Consider the following 19867-nt stretch of genomic DNA (forward strand, 5'->3'; position numbering starts at 1 on the left):
TATAATGGATATCATTCTTTATTTAATACTTAGTTCAATTCCACATGTGCCGCAAAGGGGAAATATTTTTTCTGGTGATGTCCTTTTATTACAGGAAGAAGGTATAAAAGTGGAAACATTAGGTTAGAAGGTATGAGAAAAAATAAACATTACGCTACTTTACATTACTGAGAAATGGCAATAGACTACGTTGATTTCAGCAGCTCACTCAAGCATTATACCACAATGCAGTTAATCTCGTATAATTAAAAAGCGAACAGACATTTACATATTAATCTTCTCTGCATACGACAATTGACATATTAGAAATCAGGAACTTGAGCTTAAAAGCAAAAGTGCAGAGCACAGAAAGGTGGAGAGCAAAAAAGAGCAGATAAGTATAGAGAGGAAGGAAGATGAGGATGAAGAAGATGAGAGGAAAGCGTTGAGAGCAGTCACTTCAGGTGCAGCCCTTATCGGCGGCAGAGAGAGGACCTTTCTTATGTAATCTGTGATTTCATTCAGCCTCCGTATCAGATGATTGTCTGGGAGAAGAAAAAGCCATTTTGAGGGGAACAGGCTGCGTGAAAAGGATCGTCTCCCCGGCAGCTCACCCTTCCATGTCGAACCAGCCGCATGGCACCGAAGGTCAGCAGAATTATTGGAGGCGGGGGTGGCTCTGCCAGAGAAGACAATGATATGGCCTTAACCCTCATTTAGAGGTGCCATTTCCCCACCTGACCCCCCTGCTAAAGTGTTATTTTTTCATGTTATGAAATGTGATAGCTCTCTGGTGAAACAGGAGTCTCCAGTTAGGAAGGTAATACTTTGGCGTGCAGCGACAGCGAGACAGGTTCAGCCTCCCCTCTAAATAGGCTGGCTGAACGGCCTTACTGCTCCGTGCTGTGCAGACAGTTCAATCAGGGTAAAACAACGTTCATTTAACCGCTTGGCTAACAACAGCCAGCAGTACACACAAGAGTCCCAAGATTGCACAGTTAAGGGAGATGATGATAATGTCTTTGTGAATTTCACCCAAACATGTCATTTTAAAATAAGGCTCTGCACAGGGCTGTGTTAAGTGTCATAACCTGTTGTTTTCAGTTCCTGCTCTTTTTCTCTTTCCCCACACAAGAGGGGTAATATGTGAGGGAATGGTTTTTGGTATAGGTGGAAATATCTTCATTTAACACAGCAATCAGTTATTTATGAGGAATCAAATGCAGCAGTTATAAAGAGGTCTGTTTGAAATACTTGTTCAGCAATTAATAGTCAACGTTTGCATGTGATCTACTTTTAATAAGTAAGGTGGAAAATTATAAATGCCTAATGCCTGATTCATTTCATATCATACTTTTATTAATGTACAATGATGTGAGCGGGCTCTGGTGTGCAAATTAAATGTCAACGAGATAAAGCAGAGTAACTTCACAGCAAAGGTTACATATGATCTCCTTATATTTTTCGAAGTGCAAAAAAGTGCATTGCTATGCAAGTCATTCCTGCAGAACGTTTGTGACTTGTGTAAAAGAAAAAGGTATTACCTGGAACAATGTTTTGATTACCGTCTGAGCTGTAACGATCAACCTGCTATCTAAAGAGACGCAGGAGGGGGTGCATCAGAGAGATGAACATCTTTGTCTACTCACAGCAGCTCCACCTAGGGGAGCAGAGAGGAGCGTGGTTACCTCTGAAAAAAGACTTCTACTTTTTCACTCCTAAAATCTAAACAAAAATGTGTGATGACTTGCTCTAACTTCAACAAATCTTACCTTATTATTTGTCACTAATCACTCTTTGATGTGAGGTGAGAGAACACATGGCTACAGGGTCCAGCCTGACACAAGACCTTAGTTTTGGATAATAGTGCCCAGAGGGCCACGGCACAGGGTAGTGCCGGGGGTCAGAGGAACAGGCAGATTAAGGAAGAGAAGTGTTGAGTTTGTCACCTCAGGGCCTCCACCCACACAAGGAGAAGATGCTGTGACCAGGCCCTGCCATCATTCAAAGCAGATGGCATTTTTTATGTGTCAGGGCTTATTTTGGGGATGCAGCCTCTGGCAGGCCCTGGTTAGACTAGTTATTAAGCATGTACGCTTATAATTTAGCCAAACCACAGTGGATTTGGACCCAAACCCAGAAGCCTCAAACTAAAAGACTTTCCCTCTCTTTTCTTTCGTGCCTTCCTGTCATACTGAGCAAAAGCGAAAGAAAAATGAGATTGTGAACAAGGCTTTACACACAAGAAGCTAATGCGGTTTCACCATGCATTTATGGAGCAGCATGCACTTTGCAGAGTGACTTGTACAAAACTACGAAGGACAGTGTAGGACAGAAACATGTATTATGTGTAGGCCTATTTAAGGAAACCCAATATAAGTAGGATAAAAGTGCATCTTTCACATGAAATGCGTGTAACCTCTGATAACTTTCTGTAAACACAGTCAGTGATCAAAAACAGCCTGGTGGATGTACAAACATCTGCATGGCAAGAAGACCTGCTTGCAAAAGCAGTGGAATTTAAATCCACGCATTCACATGTCACAACAGTACTCAGAAAACACACATCAGGACTGCAAAGCGATAATTAGCAAGCACAGCTGACTCCTTGAATTGTTCTCCGTCCTCCCCCCATCGTTTCCCTGCTAATAGGGGCGTGAGTCCCACTTATTAGATGTGATTATCCACCCAGGGCTGTATGTAGATTAGCATTATTACATCCCTCAACCAGCTTCTGTGCTATTTAGACAGAAAATGTAATTCAATGATGTAACTTAGATATAAATCTGCATTTACAGGGCAAAGTCCCACTCCAGCACTGGTTATGACAGGTTGGCTGATTAAACTATCAGGCTGACAAGCCCAGCAGTCACACAAGAGGACAGGCAAAAGTACAAAGGCCCTCTTATTACAGAAAATCCCCTAGAATAGCCAACGGTGAGGATATGGTAATGATGTAGTACCTCTCCATCAGATTTACAATACACACAGACACACACACACCTGCACATTTCAATACCTATAGACATTCACATAGTATCTGTGGCTTAAAGTAGCCTCACAGAACAAAAACAAACACACATCCACAGATATATACATATATATTATACAATATATGTATTAGTGTGACAGACGCACACTCACTCACTCATAGACACACACACTTATCTATCCAATTCCCTTATCCAGCTGAATATGATGAGTGGCTTTTGGAATGACCTCCAGGCAGAGGACAAGGCCTTGTTCTGCTGCTCCCTCCCCTTTCCCTCCTCTCTTTCTTCCTCCCACAGAATGAATCTAAAAGACTGGTGACCTTGCTGTGGGTCTGTGAGGGAAATGAGCTACATCTTGTCACAGACAGAACAGGCCATTTGAAACCTGGTTTGTTGGCTTTGAATGGGCCAGCGATTGTGGAGCTGATAACTGGAAGGGGTGTGAAGGGGTGCCTTTTATTCGGAAAATTAAAAGGCAGGCCTGATGGAAATATGTCGGCACTTGCATTAAGCATATAGTTGCAGGATGCTTATCAAGTGAACATCTCTATGGCAAAAGAAAAGGGCAGACAGTAGCTGTGAATCCATACGCCGTTGCTGGCAAGCCGTAGTCACAAAATAAAAACAACCAGAGAAGATTCTGAGCAGCCTTTATGCCAATAACTAAGAATATGTTAATGATTTTCAGGAAGCAAATTAACTTTAAGGGTTTCTCACCAATGTGCCATCTCTGAGATTTAAAATTCATTATCTGCATAGTTATCAAAATCCATGCTACAGTTCAGACAGACACACAACACACACGAATTCTGGAAACAAGCACAAATGAGCAAGCTTGCTCGTTTCTCTAGCAAGATTTCTGTGTGTGTGTGTGTACATATATATGTGTGTGTGTGTGTGTGTGTGTGTATGGATGTGCGCGTGTGTGCAAGGAGCTCTCCAAACAAAAGCTGGCATCTCCCGTGGCCTGCACAAATGTTTGTCTAATGTAAACCGCCATATAGGAGCATCTAATTAGGGGTGTCAGGCTGCATGTGGCTGAGAAATCTCAGCCAACTGTCAGCCGATTCAGATCGCTCCCAATCAGCGGGGAAACAAAAGGGGAAGAAAAGGAAAGAGAAGAACCAGCAACTGGGAACCAGGGACCCGGGTGGGGGGCAATTAACAGCCAAGGTGAAGCCACTCATTGTCGTCAAAGAGACTATGCTAGCCATGCATGTTAGACTCCAACCCTCCCCGCTACTTTTGCCAGCAACCACTGGCACATTTGTAATTAGGCTCGAAAGTAAGTAGGCTCGAGCAGTGCTGCACGGAGGTTGGTTGCTTTAATGACACATGAAGACAATTTGGTAGCACTGTAAGCACACATCCACATAGCAAACTAGGTCTTCAGTTTTTAAGGGAGTAGATAAGTGGGCAGGTCTGGAATGGCAATGTGGGTGAAACCAAGAGAAAGGTCATACTAACCTAGTGTGAGTCTAGTGCCAATTTAATTAAAACACAAGCTTTATAGAAAGGAGAAGATGCTGTTAGTTACAGAGCTATATAAGACCACACCAAGTAAGTGTTAGTACCACCTCTTGGAAGGCCAAGGAAACATTTGCTAACACTTGATTTAAACATCCAGACCGGCACAAAAGCAGAAAACATCACTTGAAAGGTAGGGCAAACATGGGGCATGGAAGGTAAGAAAAAAATGTTTCTAAACCATCTCCCTTGCCGTTGATGATTAGTGGGTGAAAACTGTGTGAGGAATGTGCAGTGTTTTTTTATTCTTCTACCTAAAGCCATGATTTGCTTTGCATAAACAAAAACAACAACAATAGCAGGCAGGTTCTTCTGTAGAAGCCACACAATGAGCTCAAGGGTTCCTCATAACATCTCATTATAGTTAATGAGCGCTGTGTGTTTACAATGTGTAGCTCTATAGAGCTAGCACTGTTTACCCATCCCCTCCTCTCAATGGAGATCACTCAGCACACCCCAAAACAAAGGAGGATTTGTTTAGCCATGGGCTGTGTTTCTTCCCCTCTGGATCATAGGGCTCAGTCTAGCAGGCACAGGCTGTAAGCACTATCTCCCAAATTCATCACTGCTACCATGGGATCTCCAAATATACACTGGCTTACAAGCACACATTGAGCTTGAACTCTAAACACTATATGTACTATACCTAATTCCCAAAAGGACACCTGAACTTAAATGTTATCAAAGGTAAAATATTTTGTTGTTTATCTATTGGCTAGGTTCAGCTAGATTAAATCAGTCACGGCAAACTTCCCCAAACCAAGAGCGATCTGGAGGGCTTTGCAGCCCACATCTGGATGTCCTGTCTTGCCATGACTACTTGGTGAAAGTACAAAAACTTGTAATACTGTCTGCATTCCTCCTTTTCTGGAGACATTGACTATCAAGTCAAGTAATGAGGAACTATAACCACCAGACTTGTACAGATAAAGGTTTTAATCTGATGATGTATTTCTTTGAAAATGGCTAACAGAATAGTGAAAGCTTCCTTTCACATGCCTCTATAATTAAACAAGTGGATAAAATTAAACACACAAAATTTGCCCCGGAACATTCCAGCTGCATCAATACAGCGCATAACTCACTGCATCATACTCCTACCCACTAATTAGAAAAATAATTATAAGCAGCTAAGATCTTTGCATAAAAACCTACAGAAGAGCTCTGCATGGTAGGCTCCTCTCTTAATCAGTGTTTTAGGAAGCATGGCAATTGAGAGTCTGATTGAGTCCTGTGCTGAGTGTGTGTTAATCTCTGATTAACATCTGCGTGTGATCTCTTGGAAGTATGGCACCACTGAGCCCTATGTTCACGCAGGGCATGAAATATCCAGGCGTGTAATAACATTTTATTTACAAAGGGCCCACTGGGCACAATGCATGCCAGCACTGCCAAACGGAGCCTAGTGCAGTTCACTTGAATATAACATATTACCTTGGCAATCCAGCTGGGGAAAGGAAAGGGGAACGGTGTTAGTCACATTGTGCTATTAGAGGGTGAGAGCCGACAGATACCTGTAAGCGAAACCTAATCCAACACTTACCTCAGCATATCAGGGCACCCTAAAAAGCAGGAAGATACAATGTGATGAAGAGCATACAGGAAGGTCCCACTTTATCCAAATACTTTTATTTGTATCTAGCAAAACCTGTATCACCTCGGCAGCAGGGCCTGAAGCAGTAATGTGTTTTAGGGAGGAATGTGAGGCATGCAAACCACAACCCCCATCAACTCCTCTTAAATCAATGGTGCATTTAGCCAGAAAACCCACTGGATCAAAACCAATAAAAAACACTATTTCAGCATACAGTAGGAAAAACCAAGCACACACAAAACAACAAATAATTGGCATTTTGAGTGACAGCCAGTATATAAAAAAGTAAACTATCATTGATGGTGACAACATGCTCAGCAACTGCATGACTGTGCATAAGTGCAGTAAGAAAAAATATTTTTGGTAAATACAAGTTTTATGGATTGCTGTCCAAGCAATGCTAAAATATACATAAACTGTACAGCCACAATACAAGCTTTAAAGTATGCTAGTATATTCATATGAAATGCAAAGAATGGGTGATCATACAATATACTGCATGAAAATATATGGGTCGATTCATATTCGTTGTTTCTACGACCCAACAGCTTATCTGAATAATCTCCACTTTATGCAAGTGTGAAAATATCACCTATGGGCACCTACAGGCTGACCAATTGTACCCTCGGGGTTTGAAAGAAGCACAGCATTTGTCTGCTGGGCTGAATAACCATCATGGTAATTCCAGGAAAACGTATTTAACCTTCTTCCTTCATTCTGAACAAACAGCACGACACCACATATATAGTATTTAGCCAAAGTATGAAGAGTAAAATTGAAAATACAAAATTTTAATTTGCATTCATGTCACATTTTTAAAGTTCACATGCAAATAAATAAAACAGAACTGATAATACACTATTATTTGTTTATTAAACATTTTTTTAAATAAAGTTGAACTCTGTTTAAGGTTATGATGTGGAAGAGCATGTGTGCTACATATGTGTGCTAGATAAAATATTATTGATGGACAGATATAATCACACCTTACTCAGCTATACATCCACGGATCGCAAAGCCCATTCATTTTAGGTATTTTTGATGCTGCCTTTCCTCCTTTAAAGACTCTGTTCTAATGAATATATGCAAAAGTCCATTAGAGCATAAAAACACAGACGAGCCCTTGCTTTCGCCTTTCCATAACATAAAAAAGCAAGCTACCAACATCGCTTTCAATGAGAGCTACGCCTTTCAAACTGCTTTGGTGTCATACAAAATTACCATATGAGAAGCTATTTACAACTCGACAAAATTTCTGTGTGTTTCCATGAGAGTTCAGTCCATTCCTGTGATGGAACAAAATGAAAAGCCTGCCTTACTTGTTGCACGCAATTAAGCCCCTGCGAAAAGACAGTCAGGGCAGTTTAACATTTCATAGGGCTGTAATTATTCTATAACTGTTAGAAAGTGTTGTCCCCTAGGAGCCAATTACTTGAAAAGCGCTCATCACACACAAGATATATACAAACAAATCCTTCAAGCACAAAGTAAATGTTTAAACATTAAAAGGGATGAGCGGAGGAACCCATACCAATCAGTTTTGGTAGGAGCTAATTACTAATAAGAGCAGCAACCCCGTTGTGTTAGATATTTATGACACCAACTTGCACCTCAAACACATTGAGCCCCTGGCTGGCTGGAGTGCCATGGCTCTAAACTAACATAGAATCGAGCTGAGACTTATTGGCGTTACTAACCAAACAGTTCCAAGAGAATATGTTTGCCTCTAATACTCAGGTCATCGAAGTCCACCAAAATTTGCCTACTCTCATTTTTTTTTAACTCCAACGTTCCTTGTTTGAAAAAAAATCTCCTGTGGCAATCATTTTATAAGCTATTAAAACCAAGAAAAATAAAGAAAAATGTCTCTAAAAGTACTTAGGTACTTGAAACATTAGAATTGAGTTACATTTACAATACATTTAGGTAGTATTCTGGAAGCTGAATAGGCGGGACAACATCCTTAGTTCATTAACTTGATCATTTTTAAGTGAAATAGCAACTTCAGAGTCAGTATTAACATAGATGACTGAGATGGATAATTCTTCACATCGGCAATCATATTAACCTCCACTTACTCTCTACATCTGCTTGGTCTGTTGTTTGCTCATCTATTTAATCTCCTTCAGGCTTGTTCTTTAATGTCCTACCACGTTTGGCCATCTCTAAATATCCGCTAATGCCTGTGAAACATCAGGCCCTCAACGATAGCACTGTAAATGTAATTTATTTCTCACTCATGCAAGCACTTGAGTTAAACGATTATGGCTACTGAGGAGCAGCACACTCTATAAGATAAATATTGATTGGCTGGATGGTTTGTTAGCTACAGTGAGGTATAAGGTCTGGAGAGAAAACGCAGATAACGATAAAAATGGGGTGGGGTTGGTGTTGAGCTGTCCTGTGCCAACCAGGAGTGGTAATAAAGACCAGGTTGTTTGACCTGGCTTGGAAACAAAAAATAATTTCACATGAAAGACTTTCAGATCCAATACCAAACAGATCCTTATTTTCTCTCTCCCTCTTCCCACTCATTATTTCATTGCTAATTTTGCAACTTTTCTGTTCTCTGAGCAGGGAGGTTAACTGATACAGCATCATCAGTAAGCAATACAACTGGATGGGATTAAGAAGATTGCTTAATATAATTTTTAATTATTATATTAACCCCACCCCCTCATAAAAAACAAAAAACAAAAAAACAACAACATTTTTTTAACTTATACGGAACACACTCCATCATTAAATACAATTTATCAAAATGTGTTATCAAAAAAAGCAATGAAACACTCTGAGATGACCTGGATTCTCCGTGACAAAGGATCACTGGTGCAGCATGCACACAGACATAAAAAAGGGACAAAGACCCGATTGCCTATTTTCACCGTCCTTGAAATTAGTAACAGCATCTCAAGAGACCCAAGCATAACCTCAAAATCCTGTTCAGCCAAATTAACATTATGACTCTCTTCACAATACAGCAAATCCATTATGATGTAATATATGACATGGACTGATTTGAAAAAAATAACAGACATACAGCCTATGTAATACCCCTTTTTCTCCCCGGGTGCAAAAGAATGCTGCTCGTATTAACAGAAGAGCTATTGTGGTCCACTTGTTCCTCAAAAGTATGGTGTGTATATCATGTGATGAGGTGTGTGTGTGTATGTGTGTATGTGTGTGTGTGTGTGTGTGTGTGTGTGTGCGAGCTTATGTAATGCGGAGACATAAAACATATCGTTATTCTGTTTGAGTGTGTTTATGTGCATGTCAGAGATTGTCAAACTTTTTCCTGACCCTCAATTGCCACAAACACAGGCATATACACACCTTACACAAGAATTTCCCAACAGTGTAAACAATGTTGTGTTGTTGACGTGTGAGACTGACTGAGAGGGAAACAAAGCTGTCTCAAATCCCATTTGGGCTGAGAGGCGGCCCATATGGAAAGTTACCAAATAGTGCTAATACTGCTAATAGGATGTTCCACTCTAAATAGGAGCTCATGTTAATACCCAGATTTTCATTCATGCTGGAAATTGTAGTTTTAAATTACAGTTTAATGCTTCAGATTTTTAATAAAAAAAAGCCCCTCAAAAAACCTTCACAGCAACACAAAAATTACCACAGCCTCTGAACAGAGCCTCAGCCTCCCATTGTCAGCCAATTACTATGCAATCTCTTTCTTATGACTGAATAGCTCACTGTTAGCAAATAATGAAAAGGCAATTATGGCAAAGCTGTGTTCATATTACCCTCTTCATTTTATGCAGGCTGTAATTATTGTCAATCCTAGAGGCTTACTCTACCATGTAAGAGGCAGCAGGGAAGAAAATGGAGTGGGCTGGTGCATGGCAAATTGGAAATGTCACAGCTACCTTTTTATCAGCACCACTAGACCCCTTTGTGCACGTGTGAATTCACGTACACGTACATGTGCGCATATACACACGCACTGCAAACATACACGATTATACCTCGGTGTCCATTAGCGCACGCACGCACATCCAGGGATACATTTATTTACACATTAACACTCAGATACTTACTTTTATCATTGCCAATCATAAATTCAATGGCGGGAGAAAAAAATGCACACGCAGCACACGCAAAACGATGTGTGTTTTGCCGACTCCTCGCCTCAAGCTGTTACTGCAGCTTAAGTACAATGCTAGTGGGTAAAGAAATAAATAAATAAACTGATGGATAAAGTGGGTCTAAGAAAAACACATACATACACACACACACATTCCTTTTGTTCTTTCCTTTTTTTTCCTGAAAACAATGATTCCCCGAAGACTCTTGGTTTTCCTTCCCTGCCAGTGTCTGTCTAACAGCAAAGTGGTGGATATATTCCTTTTGCCTTGGCCCTCATTAGCTGTCTCCATGCTGTTCAGTAATAGGGAGTGGCACATAAATGATTCCCTTTATAGAGTTTGATGTGCCACACTGAGAGTACCACAGCCCCCGCATGGACAGCACCCCCCATCAACCCCTTCACCACCACTGCCAACCCCCCAGATGGAGTGCACATGGGGGGAGGCAAGGCTTGAAGAGAAAGCACTGTGTGACACGCATGACAAACGCTTCAGCCTGTGTCGGTGCTAATTCTAATGGGTGTTGCTGACCCTTTAAAAAAAGCACATCAGTGTTATCCTAACTGCCACTAGCAGAGGTACATAATTAGGGTGGGACATCTATAAAAGCCTAGGCGCGGGCACAACTGCGGCACACATGGCACCAGGCACACTTATGGTGAGATGGAACTATAGAAGGTACATAAAGGCAGGAGGTGCAGTTAGGAGAGATCTTTTGTCAATACTCTTGCATGCATCTCTGACAAATCAAAGTGAATAAACAATGTTGTGATTCTACCGTACCTTGACAGGCGAGAAGCAGGTCTACTAACACGATTCTGACGGCAGACTTTTCAAGGTCAGCCTTTAAGCTCTTTAACTGCACTCTTTCAGGCTTTGCACCAAATTCAAGTCGACATTCATATACCTGGCAAGCACATTTATAATATTTTTTTGAAAGTTATTTTCTCCTTTCCCTTTTTTCCCCCCACTTCGTCCCACAGAAGCAGGTGCTGCTCCTTTTGTGTTTAACAAGATTCTTGAAAGTGTGCATGAGGGAAAAGTGCATTTCTTAAAGGAAGGAGTTGCACTACACGAGGCTGTCTACCAAACACGCTTTTCAAATGGATACTGAAGCCTGTCACAGTCATATTACTTTACCTCTAACATAATAGCATCGTCTAGTGCACTCCAACACAAAAGACAGGCAAGGAAACATCACAACAGGATCAGGGAGAAGAAAAGCCCTCTTTTAACTTTCAAAACTCCTTAAGTTCTCAGAGCACACAGACTTCAGTGTGCCGCTAGCTTACGATGGTGTGTTTGCCTGCTGCTTAGAAGAAGGGTGGAGAGAGGCAGTAAAAACAATGTAGTCATTACAGCTCACTTGAGTGTCATTTTGGCAGGCAGTGTTATATCGCTGCTTGACTTCAGATACGTAACTGAAATCACTCCTCTGTTGTCTTGTGGCCTAGTGGCTGTTAGGCAGAGGTACAAGGCACACAAACAAACCAAAAGGATGCCAATTTACTTCCGTACGCTGTTCTCCATTTTTGAGAATTTTGAAAGCAAAGTGTTTTGATTTTTGCCAAGCACACAAGGTGACAGATTATGATGGAAGAATACAGTGATCAATCATAGACAGATCGCAGAGGTTGCTCTGTTCTCTACAGATACAGATCTCACCAAAAACAAGAGCACAACCAGCAACAGCTGCAGCAGCAGCTGGATCTACAACAGTACTAAAATGATTCCTGAGTACAGGATATTGAGCTTGTGTGACAGACTTTCTGTGTGTGTGTGTGTGTGTGTGTGTGTCATAGGATTCTCAGATCTGATATCATGATTGTCATACACCCTTAAAGTGAGTGGCCTGTGTGTTTGTCAATTCAGTTTGATGCGTCTCTCTTATACAGACGCATACACTTTTATACACACCTTGTAAACACTGGAGTTCACTCATCCTCTATATTCATCCAGGAAAAGCTGTAAATACAGTGAAGTAAAGAGTAAAAAATAATGAGAAGACACAATCAAACCCTTAATCCCAAGCTGTTTGGCTCGAACAAATTATTTGTCTGCAATAACAGGTAATGCTAATCTGCAGAGGCCTGATGATATGTGAATAACACAAAATGACCAATTACACTAAACATGCCAGCTTTAATTTCCTGCCTCTGAGGACAGTAAATAAACATGGCATCTACGAAGGCGCAACTGGAAAGTGCTCTGCTATCCAAGCCATCCCTGAGTTATTTTCTTTGATTAGCTGCCAAGGCCCAGATACCCCTCCTGTTTCAAGTCATTTGAGGCGTTCAAAATGAAATTATAGAGCATCACTTCGAGATATTAGTGTTAAAGAGCAAGTAGCCCATGGCTACAGTAATCCCCTGTTAATCCTGACCTAATGAGACCAAGCATAAGAGAAGGGGAAACACAGGGTTAAACGGCATTAGTGGGACTTACTGGTGTGGCATAAGCTTTCTTCAAGCGTGAATTACACAACAACACTATGCTAAGAATATACTAAATTGGTAAACGTGAAATAGTCTTGTAACATAAAAAAAACAGAAAAGCAAAAAACACATCATCAGAATGAACTATTAGATAAAAATATCAAGAGCTGTTATGTGTTCGATCTTAATAACATTCATAATTTAATTATTCTTTCATTTGTATCATCCTAGTTGTATTGATATGGACATATGGAGTATAAGTAAGAAACTAATAAACACAAACATAATTAAAATAGCATATTAAAGTATAAGTATTGTATTTGTGTTAGCCAGCCATGCTGAAAATTATGTTATAGTCTGTTAGAAAACAAGATCTATTACGCTATTACAACAGCATCAAAATAAGATGGTGACAAGCTCATGTCACCAGTCTTTTTATGTCCCATATACTTGTACAATGATATCAGTTCAAATTTCCGTGTAACCGTCTAAAACAGTCACTTTGGCATTGCCAAACAACGTAGAGCTGCAAGTTAGTGTGGAAACTCCCGGTTCAGTTTCATTTATCATTGAGCACAGACCAAAATGCCTCTGGATGCAACAGGATAGAACTACACTCAATCAGAGCAATGAAACATGGGCAGCTTGGTTGCTTCTAATATGGTAAAGATAATGAAAGTGAGTATATTAAATCCAATCATGAGCTTTGCTTAAAGCTAAACAATTCATTTTACCCAAAAAACAAAAAACACCAAACAAATTGGAAATTCTACAGTCTCATAGTATTTCATATCTGAAATCACTGGAGGAAATTAAATGCTACTACATTTCTTCTTTCCAGGACAAAATATGTTTCCCATGAAATGTAACTGAAAATGCAGGTTCTTTGCACAGTATTGCCATGTGATGTAGCACTGAATTTATTTAAAACAAGACTTGATGGTCAAAAAGTTGCAAAACTGCAATAGGTAGCCAACATTATATGAAATTAAGAGAAAAAAAAAGCAATATTCTTTCACAGAACTTCTTGAAATGTAATATTTATAACTGTAAACACTGTGGGAAAAAGTCTTATTGCTATTTGTTTTTCAATTAAGAGCAGTTTATACAGCACAAGGCATTTCTACTTTATACTTAAGAAAAAATCAATAAATGTACTTTGTAAACCAGAGTAAGAAAAAAAAGCATCTGATTAAATTACACATTATTTTCCTAGTCAATTATAAAATGCTTTCTCCTTTTAGAATAGATTTTTGCTTTAGTTTAAAGCCAAACTGTGGGTGCTCTAATAACACAGGAACGAGACACACCAGCTGTGTGGCCTGCCTCATCCAAAGGTAACACAGCTCTGACTATCAAGATCAGCAGGTCACTTCCTACTCATCCCTCTGATCTTTAATAGACACTAATCAGATGTGGGACTTGAGAATAAGCGAGTGTTTCTATATAACAAAGAGACAGAGGGAGAGATTATAAACAACAAAAATCCCCCCCCAAAAAAAAAAAAAAAAAAAAAAAAAAATAACACCTTGACTTTTGACCTTGTCTATTACTGGATATATTGTGTGTGTTAACAATAGATTTCAAATAGATTTTTTTTTTCAGTCATATTTTTCCGTATGTTTTAAGCTGACAAAAAACAGACAAACATAAAGAGAGGGCTGAGTGCGAGACAGTGAGCAAAACATGAAGCTTTAAAACCTGAGATTGAGCACAGCCTCCGTCTTTCAAGAATTCATAAATTAATCAAAAGGCAGTGAATATGTCCAAACAAACACATGAAAGTTAGATGATGTTCTCTGTGTGTGTGTGTGTGTGTGTGTGTGTGTGTGTGTGTGTGTGTGTGTGTGCGAGCAGGAAAGTTGTACATATAGAACATGTCTGATCCCTGACATGTAATTAAGTTTATAGCGTTACACAGTTGCATGCCCATACTCTTGCACATAGATACAGTTAGTCAGCCACATGCACAGGCACACACACACACACATTTGGAAATAGGTCATACATAAACTCACACTAAAATAAAAGACCACACTCTCTGTCTCTTTTACATTTTCCCATACACACACAGAGGGCATGGGCTCACATCTGGGACTGTCAGATTAGAGAAGGTCCTTAATTTGTGTGACTCAGTGGAGTTTCGCTGGCTAATGAGATTGGGCTAATTGGTATCGTTACTGTAATCTCCTGAGGCACAGGACAACACGTTTAAACATATACCCACTGATCACACTTAAAACCTGCCAGTGATGCTAAAGGTCATTAGCGGCTGTGTTAATTTCCAAAGCTATGCTATGTAATGGGGAGAAGAGTGCATAAAACACTGTAGAAGTTCACCAGGGTTAAAACATTCATTTGCTAATTCCAGGATGCATGTTGCCAAAAGAAAACATGCTGTAATTACACAGGGAAAAAAAAGAGAACAAGCTACAGTAACATTCTTAGACATAACCATGGATCTCACTATGCAAACCATTTTCTCTGCAAATTAAAGCATATGTTGGTGCACCAAACACTAAATGTATCAAATTTGCCTATAAACTGATGAGACCTTAGGTTTTTAACCCCGGCTATGTTGAGCTTACATTCAAAGATATGTTTTTGCATTGTTTTTTTAATTATTAATTAAATTTTTTATCATTCCAATTAAAAGATCTACTTTTAAAACACTAGGCTGACAGTGTAGCTGCACTGTTAATTACATTTCAGCAGATTTTCCTCATATAATGCAATTGTAACCAAAGATCTTTTTTTTGTTGTTGTTATTATTTTATACTGTAAGCCTAGGAGAATTTGACTTTTACTTTTGATATAAAAATAGGCCAGTTTGCTAAAAATGACACTTAAGACCATTATAACAATTACAATATTCTTATCTACAGTAAACCCATGTTACTTCTGCTGTGATAATCAAACCCACTCTGGTACAGCTAAAAAGATTGATCACTAAAATTTAACCATGTCTCATGAAAAAAAAAAAGCAAAATTCCTGAAATACAGTAACTATAACCTCAGGCTGAAGCAAGTTACAACTGTCATTTCCAATACATAATTTAACAAATAAGCAAATACATAAATAATTCCCATGACCAAATATAATGAATTTGTAGCAAAGCCATCAGCATAAGTAGGCTGTCAGTCTCACTTTTGGCTCAAGCCAAGGGAATGGCATGGGGCTGACAGAGTGAAACAAGAACAGTAGCTAATGTTAGCACTAATGTTAGCATTAGCATTAGCATTAGCAATAGAGATAAATGGAACTCCTGGCAGCCAGGCCTCATCTGTCCACAACTAGAGACAGGTGGGCCCTTAAGCCTGGCTTCAGGTTACTGAACCAAGCCACAATGTGCGTCACGTTCTCACAAACACACACGTTAATACTACACGCTGCAGATTTGTGAACTGCAGAAATCTTGATTCATTTACTCTAGCCTTTATAGACATATTCTGCAAATAGGTTACTTTAAAACAAGAAGCTATAATGTCCTTTTTTCACATTACTTTCAATTTTAACCAGAAAAAAAGGGTTTATTTTCACTATACAGTACAAAGAAGAGAAGCAATAATGTGCATGTGTTACGGAGTTTTTGTGATGGAAATATATGTTGGGGAAGTTTGCTTTAGCACTGTGTGGAGAAACTAAGCTCTGCCACCTGTTCGCCAGATCCAGCGGCTCTATTGAATATTCTTATAAAATCAAAAAAAGGAGGAAGACAAAATCAAAGCATTTCCTGGCTGCCTGGCACAGCTTCTGAGGACTGTCCTATTTTAAGGCTCTGACCTAAAGCAGCAACCCTCTCTTTTAACCTCAAGATGTTGCCAATACAATAAAAGCATAAACCCATCTACCAAAGTGGCCATTTAATGATATGGTCTCTGACTCATTTGGAGAGATGACAGTGACAAGGCCTTACATTTATGGGACAGATACGTTGCTCTGTCATCTAAATACACAGACCTAAGAAAACTTATTTTTATTTTATATTAATAGATGAAAAGCATTGTAACAATATGATTAACTTACTTGCGCTCTGATCAACAAACTGTTTCCAATATTGTCATAATTAAATCATTAGCCTTTCACAGTCTTCCCATTTCCCCTGCTTCAGGAAATGTTTACCAAGGGATCTGGGGAGAGATGCCATGTTTGCCTTGCAATCAGATCTGAGCTAGAATGTGGGTTGGAGGAAGGCCCCTCTTCCTGCCTTGCTGACTGGTGTTGGATGGATACTCTGGGTGTAAGGACCTAGCTTGGAGTTCTATTTCTAGCCCTGCCAACACCCAGGAACACCCTTCTACCACAACGACCCAACTGTTTCCCTGACTTCAAATCAGATGAGCATTAAACTCTTCACGACACAACTCATTTAATTACTTTACATTAGACGAAGTCTGCAGTCAAGCCAAGTTATTTTTACTGGATGTTTGTCCTCTGCGTACAAAAATAGTTGCATAGTTATGCAAAGTTCACAGTCTGATCTTACCCACATACCAGCTGGCAATTTCCTCTTAAACTAAGCTGCTCTTAATGCACAACCTAGTCCTGTGATTTATACATTTTTAAATACTAACGCTCCAATTTGTAAAGCAAATCCAGGATAATGATAATAAAACAAATAATAATAATTATTAACATTATTATGGATAATAATAATGATAATAGCACATTTAAAACAGACATAAGATTAAGGCAATTTCTTAACTTAAAAAAATAAAAGGGTGCAAATTTCTTTCTACAATATGTACAGTTTGTAAGCAGGCAGTCCCCTGTTTTATGCACTGATTTTGATAATAATTTCTGTTCATTTTTTTCCTTGGACTCTCTTAAGAATTAAGAAGATTACGATCAGAGGTCTTAAAACAATCATTTTAAAACAAGATCATGACAAAAATTAAAGAGAGATATAGAAAAAAATTGAGAGAGACAGAGAAAATTGAGAACAAGGTAAAGAAACAAGAGTATGAGAGAGAAAGGACTCTAAAATGACTCTTATTGTAAATGCCTGTGCTTGTTAGCACTGTGTCACATGAGCATCCATATATCATCCCTGTCTGTCACTTGACCCTGATGTGTCACAGACCCTAGACTGTCCCCTCAAACACAAGCCCTTCTCTGGTAACCCCAGGGCCCTCTGTGGACCAGTTTCCCCTGACTGCCAGTGAGTGTTAGGCAGTACTTTACAGCCTCTGAAAAAGAGCTAAAGACCACTGGGGATTGAGATGAATTACAGCCGGGGGAGCTCCTTTAACGAAGGGCGTCCAAATTTACAGCTTTGCCAGCTTTCTTAACTTCATGGATGGAGACAAAGCAGGTCTTGGTTTTGACAGAGCCTCAGCAAGTACACAGGGAGGGGGAGTAGAGAGAACGAACACAATACAGAAAGAAAGGAAGACGAGGCTTAGCTTCTAAAAGAGAATCTAATGAATTAAAATATATGAAGCAGAATGCCTCTTGTTATTCTCTCCCCCGACAAGAAAAACGGCAGCTAAACGTCAAGTAATATTTATTGCGACCAACAGCCATTGAGAGGTTATGGACACAGAGGCCCCGACTGCACTCACTAAGTATTTTGTTAGTGAGTGCCGCAGCCAGCCGCAGCATGAAACACATTTTTCTTTTTTTCTTTTTTCTGAGATCAGTCGGTTTAAACACTTGTTAAATCAGCCAAGTTTTAAAAAAAAAGCTTTCGACTGCTGTCTAAACCTGAATGAAAAGCCCTTTGTAGTTCACTCTGTTGGGTTTGTAAAAACAAATGCACACTACATCAAGCCAATCATTTATCCCCCAGACAAAGATCAAACTAATATTGACTGAAAAACACCTGAGGGATGAGACAGTGAATGCTAATGAGAAGGGCCTTCCTAGCTGTTAATCATAGAGAGACTATTTTCAGGGGGGCGGGCGGGGGGGACCAGGGACAAGAAAGCCATCTTCATAAACATATCCTCATTTTACAGTATGGTGTACAGGGTCTGGCCGCAGCCAGACTCCTATAAGAACTGTGAATTGTATATTAGCCTCTAAAGCTGGCACTTTAATCCTATTTGCATTCATATGACTATTGCTGGATCCTGGGAGCCTTTATCCCTAGATTTGCCCATTTGTATGCCCCTGTGAGTGCAGGAACTCTATGCACAATACCAGTATCAGGATGTATCTCACATCTTTCACCCTATTTCACTCATGCAGCCACTGCCATTCACTGGTTGAAGGGGGACCAGGAGAACATATTGGAGAATGGTAAAAATAACATGGAAACTTTTGGTTGGGTAATGGACTCTCATGAACACAAATGCACACACACACACGCCTCTCATGCACACATACAGAATGAGAAAAAAAATGGTAAGAGAGAGAATTAAATACTCCTAGTGACTCCCTAGTGGAGAGAGCCACAGGCTTAGCTCCACGGCGGCTGGTTTGTGAATCTCTTCTCCTTAAACTGCTCTGTGCCTCTGTGCACACGTTGTGCTGGTGTGGGGGGTGGGAGGCACTTTCACCCATTTGCACATTAATAAACCTCCAGGAAAAAAAATATTAAAAGCTGGGAGAATAGACAGTATTTACACGTGAAACTCCTGAGGACATCAGCGAGTTTGGCAAGGGCCACACCATGGGCCTCTGTGGTCCTGCAAATCCTTGGCTGCACACGGGGGCATGATAATGACATCCTGTGTCCAATTACTCCTGCTGCCAATAGTACTGGTCATGATGGAGAGGAACACACTATTAACCCTGTTAGCATTATCGACACAAACAGCATACCTCAAATCAGGACTCTATTAAGGTGATGGCAAAGGGGAAATCAAAGGATATAATAATAATAATAATAATAATAATAATTTTGGTCACATTTTACATTATAGTGCTGATATTTAGTCTCTCATGTGAGAAACAGTATTTGCATTTATCAATATTAATGGCAGGCTAAAAGGGCTGCTATGGTGCACAATCTGCAAATATAATGTCCCACCTTATCAATTCATAACACAGACCAGCTAAACTGTCAGAAAAATCTGAAGTCACACATAACCGAGCCCAATTCCTACTATTAAGATGGCTCAACATAACAGGACGGCTGCCAATAATTGTACATAAAGATATGGGAAAGCCACAGTCCAGCTATGAATATTTCATGAATTCCAACACAAAGAGCATGCTAAAAGGATCAAAGAGAAAAACGGGAGAAGAGTCAACGTGAACATCCAAACAATATGCAAGAATCCCGACAGTAT

General features: G+C 39.8%; 1 long non-coding RNA gene across 2 annotated transcripts in view; it reads right to left on the minus strand.

Moving 5' to 3' along the window:
- LOC146393301 (uncharacterized) overlaps positions 1 to 19867 on the minus strand; it is a 36729-nt gene continuing 16862 nt past the window's right edge. For both annotated transcript variants that reach the window (XR_014800303.1, XR_014800302.1), the window contains one exon: positions 1 to 19867. This exon is cut by the window's right edge. This is a non-coding gene — a long non-coding RNA (uncharacterized LOC146393301).

Source organism: Perissodus microlepis, chromosome 1 (genome assembly GCF_051167445.1).
Source record: "Perissodus microlepis isolate ML-2025 ecotype Zambia chromosome 1, ASM5116744v1, whole genome shotgun sequence".
Taxonomy (NCBI): Eukaryota; Metazoa; Chordata; class Actinopteri; order Cichliformes; family Cichlidae; genus Perissodus; species Perissodus microlepis.